Source organism: Taeniopygia guttata, chromosome 6 (genome assembly GCF_048771995.1).
Source record: "Taeniopygia guttata chromosome 6, bTaeGut7.mat, whole genome shotgun sequence".
NCBI lineage: Eukaryota > Metazoa > Chordata > Aves > Passeriformes > Estrildidae > Taeniopygia > Taeniopygia guttata.
In genome coordinates this window covers 24,237,328-24,243,327 of record NC_133031.1, presented here as the reverse complement: position 1 = coordinate 24,243,327, position 6,000 = coordinate 24,237,328, and the positions used below count along the sequence as shown (strand labels likewise).

At 49.7% G+C, this 6,000-nt stretch overlaps 1 protein-coding gene across 3 annotated transcripts in view; it reads left to right on the top strand.

Annotated features, from left to right (window-relative positions):
- The first annotated feature begins 808 nt into the window (after positions 1–808).
- The window catches only part of SEMA4G (semaphorin 4G), a 29,268-nt gene continuing 24,076 nt past the window's right edge, over positions 809–6,000 (top strand). For 2 of the 3 annotated variants that reach the window (XM_030276298.4, XM_030276297.4), the window contains exon 1: positions 809–947. The gene's annotated coding sequence lies outside the window, so the exon portion shown is untranslated. The remainder of the gene's footprint in view (positions 948–6,000) is intronic. The other variant, XM_030276299.4, reaches the window with a different exon arrangement.

Below are 6,000 nucleotides of genomic sequence, written 5' to 3'. Positions count from 1 at the left end.
TTCACACACCCTTGTCCCAGTGCTTCCCTTTGGGTTTGCTCCTTCCCTCTCGCAGAGAGAAGCAGAAAGGGTAAATGGATTTGTGCTGCTTTTGTGCTACAGGGCGAGTCCTTCACCTGAGCAGTGAGTGCTGTGAGCTGGGGCTTGGCACACAGGCTCCGGGGCTTTGCCTCTGGCTTTCAGGCTCTCTTCTCCCCAGGCTTGGTGAAACTCCTGCTTCTCGGAGCAGATGCAGGGGCAGAGGAGTCCCCTTCCTCTCCAGCCTGACCACCAGGCTGCAGCTGAAATAAAAACAATAGCTTCAAGCTGCCAGGGGCAGTGGTGGGGAGAGGTGGGCAAGGCGTTCAGTTTCATGCTTTATTCACACTGCAGGCTTTTATAAAGGCAGTGTAAATCCTGCAGAGCAGACATGGGCTCCGCAGACAGCATCGCTCAGGCTCTCAGACGCGTTGATCTGCATGCTGGAAACGGAGCTGGTCCCCTTTGCCCTAACCAGGCTGTGGGGAGAGGCCTGCCAGGTGAGGATGCTGAGCTGCTGCACTGCACATCAGCTCTCCTTCACCTTTGTGAAGCACTGCCTGCTTCCCCTGTGTGCTAACCCATTTTTTTCCCCCCAGTATTTTTCTGCTGCAGCATTGTTATGGTAAAGTTTGCACAATGCAACGTGTTTTTCCCTCCAGTTGATTTTCTCTGATTAGCCCATTTTTCCTCTTGCCCTCATTCTGTTTTTTCCCCGCAGTATGCGAATGCCGTTTGCTGAGAAACTGTGTCAGCCTTCCTCTAATTAAGAGTCTGGCAGGAGCCAGCGCAACAGTAATTTTGGAGATGACGCTTCCAGTTTGGAGCTGAGAGCTGAGGTGCTGCGGCAGGGGCTCGTGCTGGGGATGCAGGAATGTTCTTCGGCTGAGCAGGACAGGGGGACCCGCAAGGAGCCTGGTGCAGGAGCAGTGAGTACCCTGGGTGCTTGGGTCTTTAAACTATGTCCTCTTGAAAAGCAGCTGCAGGAATGGTTAAATCCGTGGTTGTGTCACAGGTTTAGCCCTTTGTGAGGGAGTCTCTGTGTGTGTGTGTTTAAAGGAATAAATTGTAGTAGCCCTAAGTCGGCTGCATCTCTCTGAAATAGTTGTAATGTTGGAAAGTAAGATGGAGAGCTCAACAATCAAATGGCCTGAAAAAGGGCAAATAAGGAGAAGCCATTCAACGGCGCTCTGTAATATGGCTTCAGACTCCATAGTTCTTTTATTAGCAGGAAAGCTCAAAGCAAACAAAAGGAGACAGGAGCTGGGCATCTGCTTGCCTCAGGATGTTGTGGATGCTAAAAGCTTAGAGGTTCAAAGAGTGGTTTATGGCAGAAAAATGCAGTGGAGGTCTGTGAAATGAAAGCAGTTCTCCCTGGCTGAGAAAGCTTCAGGCTGCTGATGCCTGGAGGGTGGAGCATGTGCTGGGGAGATATCCCAGATGTCTGTCCTGCTCCTTCATCCCCTGCAAGGTGCTAGGATTTGGTCCAGTGTGGTGTTAATGCCTGTATGCTTTACATGAACAGCTGAGGGATTTCTTGTCATCTCTGTTTCCAAACAGTCCATCGTGTCCACCATTGTGTTTATCTATCCACTCCTGAGACAGAAGTTGCTGTTGAAGGTGGTGCCAGCCCTTGCTCTGAAGAAGCCTAGTGAGGTGTATGGGATCAAATGTTTCATTTGGCTGAAGAAAACTCAGTGACATTTTTTGATCTTTCTAATGACCCTGTGAGTGAGACTAGGAAAACGAGTTGTGTGGTTCAGGAACTCCAGCAGAACACAGCCAACCACATGCCAGAGTTGACCTCCTTCCTCTCCCCTCCCACGCCATCCATAGATGTTTGCAGCTAGGGAGAAGTATAAATAAGAGCCGATGAGGAGATTTTTTTTTTTTTTTTTTAATCCTTCGTATGTGGTACCTCTAGAGCACAATTCAGCATTTTCCCTCTCTAATTGCTGTGTCAGATTTGCCTCTTGGGGGCAACCTCACCCCACTCCGGCTGAGACCAAAGGGCGTTCAAGTGCTTGGGGGGCGATGACTCACTGTGCCTCTCTCTGCCTTTGCATTATCTGATCATTTTTAGTAATCGAGGTCATCATTTGCTGAAAGGATTTTAGGATTTAAGCTGTCGAGGCTGACTGTTGGTGGCTTTTCAGAAACGATGTGAATGGCTCTTGAAGGTCCCTTTCCAGGCTTGGAGTCTTTCAAAGTTTTTTCCTGCCTTGGTGTCCTTCAGAGAGAGGAGGGTAGTATGGCAGGACATGTGTTTTGTGGTTCTGCTTTAATGGGTAGAGCATAAATCTCTGCAAGGAAGATTTAGAGTGTTCTCCTGGCGTTTTTGCCTGGGTTGGCTTGGACTGTCACTAAGCCTATCAGATAGTGCTGCGGACATTCTGACTTGTCAGGGGAGAGAGCAAAATTACTGCTCCAGCTCCATTTCAGCCCTGAGTCCCTGAGCAGGCGTCTCGTACAAACCTCATCCACAAAAAACCATTTGCATTTATTTAAAGGGTGTTGAGGTATATGATGGAATAAAGGAAGTATTATTCATGCTTCGTGCTGTGGTTCCTAATGGTCCTTTACACGCTGATATGACCTACAAAGCTTGTTGTTTTGTGCCTGCAGTGCTCTGATGTTCTTCCTACCCTGAGGGTCAGAAATAACAAGAATAAATGATTGTGATGACCGTCTTGCAAAAATCTCTGCTCCCTCTCCTTGGAAGTGTCCTTGCCAGGGCACAGCTCAGTGACCTTGCTGGCACAGGCAGCGAGCGGGAGGCAGCAACCTTGTCTGGCCCATGGGACTGAACAGAGTGCTGCTCCTGTGAGATGTGAGGGCAAATCCATTTATCCATATTCGTGTTTCACCTTCTCCCCAAAGCACCGGGATGCAGCTTGGGCTGGGGAGGGGGCTTGGCCCAAGCTGAACACATGCAGGGCCCCTCCTCTGGAAAATACCAAAGAGGAGGCTGGAGGAAGTGAGGTTAACCATGGACCCAAAGCATAGGGTCTGCTGCAAAGGGGGCTGCAGGGTCCTGCAGCCTGTGTCTGCCCAGTGAAGGACTGAGTCAGCCTTGCTGGGGCAGCAGCTCCTGGCTCCAGCCAGCCTGGGCACTTGGACAGCAGCAACCACGCAGCTCATTAACCCAGCCCTCTGGCACTTGCTCTGCTGGCCTTGACACTGTCCTTCTTAATAGCTCCTCTCCTTTCCTTTTTTTTTTTTTTTTTTTTTTTAAATTTTAATAAAGGTAAATTAGCTGTATGGATATGCAGGAACATGAATCAAAGGCATTCAGCTGACTCTCAAACCGTTCGTACAGAGATGTGCTAAAGCACCAGGACGTGATGGATGCAGCCCGCTCAGAAAACACCTAAGGACAAAAACTGCTTGTAAGGCATCTCACTGCAGCCTCCAAAAATCTGATTATGTAGGGGGAGAAAAAAAACCAGGTTTTGGAATACATTAACTCAGTTGAACAGCAGAGAAGGTACCAGCAAGAAGTCAATCAATTCCTGAAGGCTGCTGGGAAATTGCACTGAATGGAAGCTTCAGAGTAAGGCTGGCTGCACTTAGAAGAGTTATGTTTCACCTGAAAAATTTAACAGTGGGCATTTGAAATGCTCTGAGTGTCCAAAGAGCCCACCAAAAGTATGCTTACGAGCATACTTTAGAGGAACCCTGGGCTCATGCCATGCTGTTGATGAGTGAACCCAGATACACACATTGCTCGGTTTTGTTGGGCTTTTGTTGTTCCTTTTGGGGTTTTTTTGGTGGTTTTGTTTTTGTTTTGGGGTTTTGTTTGTTTGTTTGTTTTTTAAACATGGGAAGGATAAGTCCCTGGCCTCCATCACAGGGAAGCATTACCGTGTAATGAATGCTGGTCTGATTTTGGGACATGTGCTGACAGATCTGTTGTTAGGAGGAAGATGTTTCCATAGCAAAACCATCATTATAAATGGCACTGTAATGCAGCAGAGATGTTGTGGTGGCCCTGGGGACCATCTTCCCGGACCATTCTGAGCATCCTTCCAGGGAATATGGGAGACTGATGGCAGAGGGCATCAGAGCAGCTCACAGTGATGCTCCCCACAGCACTGCCACACCACCAGGACTCTGCTGGCAAGGCTGTCAGCTCAGCATTTTTCAGTCCTTTCCGACTTCAACAGAAAACTACAACAAAAGGCAAGCTTCAAATGGCTCATTTTATCTCTGCAGACAAACAACTTGCTTTGAGCATCATTGTCACTCAGGCTAAATTACTTTTAGATGTTTTTAATGACTGGATAACATTTTTCAGCTGTTCATTCTGCAGCACCCTGCTGAGGAACAGTCCATCTGTAAAGACCAAGGACTCCAATATTGTGGTAGCTCTTCCTGACATTCATTTGGCTTTATTATTTGATACGTGATTCCCTGTGGCAGAGATGTTTTCAGCTAAATTTACAGCTACTGCAAGCTCTTTTCTTTGCATAAAAAGGGGATCTGTTTGCAAAAGGGCTGGAAGGCTGGCTATGCACGTACCTGTGGAAGGTCAGGGATGTAGAGGAGAAACTCTGGGAGATTGAAGGTGACAGTCCAAATCCTGTCTGCACTGAGGGTGACATTACCGTTTGGGCTGAGGGATTTTAACCATAATTTGTTACCTCTACCTTTCACTTTACTTGTAATGCACGGCACGGAGAGCTGTGACTTGCAAAATGATCCCATCAGGGACATGGTATGTGACATCAGCCGTGCAGGTCTCTCGAGTCCCTCTTTGCAAGGCAGGCACAGCTTTTGCATTCATTTCTAAAGGCAACTTCTAAGCCACTTGCCTTCACCATCTCTAGGTTTTGCAGTGCTTCTAGGAGACAGTATTTTTAAATCCTAGCTCATAAATTTTGGAAGCTACTTTCCTTCCCCACCCCCTCGCCCCTATCAAAGTGTCAGAGCTAAAGAAAAACTGCGAGAGTGATGGATGTGCCCGGCTCTGCCTGCCAGTGCTCTGCTGTGCGGGGGGGTTATTTACTGCACTGCTGGGGTTGTTTCTTCTTTGGTGGCAGAGACAGCAGTGTAGGGGTTTGGTGCCTGGGAAGGAGGGGTAGGATGCCCATGGGTCGTCCAAGCATTTGGCTGAAGGAGGGAGGGTTGGGAGAGGGGCTGCTTGGGCACAGTGACGAAGAGAGCATAAAGGTGGAGCCATGGAGACATGGATCCTTTCTGGTGGCTTGGCCTAGAGGGTGGATGCTGGGGGCCTTCCTGGCTTCAGCTCTGGGGGGTGCAGGTTGGCTCACCCAAAAGGGCAGCTTTTAATAGCCACCAGCCTTATCCCATCCCTAAGGCAACCCCAGGTATTTGTGTTACTGCTCTAGGTAGTGTGTGGCAGGGACCTGACCTGCCATGCAGGGGAAAACATATGGATCTGTGCCCCCCTGCAGAAACAGAGAGAGACACCCCTGTGCTCCCTGGCCAGGCTGAAGCCTGTCTGCTTTTAGTGGGAACAGCTGGGATGATGGGCAGAAGGTTGTCAACATCCAGCTGAGCAGGTCACTTCTCCTGGAGCTATGCCTCTGTCTCTTCCCTGCCTGCAACCACCTTTGTGCTGCTCCTGCCCCAGAGCTGGAACAAGACCCCACAATTTTCAAAAACTCCATTTTCTAATGGAACTCCCAGTTCCTGCTGGTGTTTCCCCCCCACGCTGCAGGAGCATCCCAAAGCAGCTCTGCCTGGTTGAAAGGCAGGTCAGGACCCTGCCCCCCCGCAGTCTCACCAGCCCTTCCCTGAGGGCACGCTGCTGACAGATCCGGAGCCAGGGAGATGCTTTCCGCTGGCTTTGAGAGGTTTGCAGCCAAGCAAACCAAACCTGCCAGCTCGCTGTGCGAGCGCCTGTCCTCCGTGAACTCCCGTGCGTCTCTTGCAGCCGGGCTTGTGGGAACGGATCGGAGGCTGCTGTGACTCAGCTGCTTCTCCCTTGAGAAAATCTGCCCTGGCACGGTGCTTGGC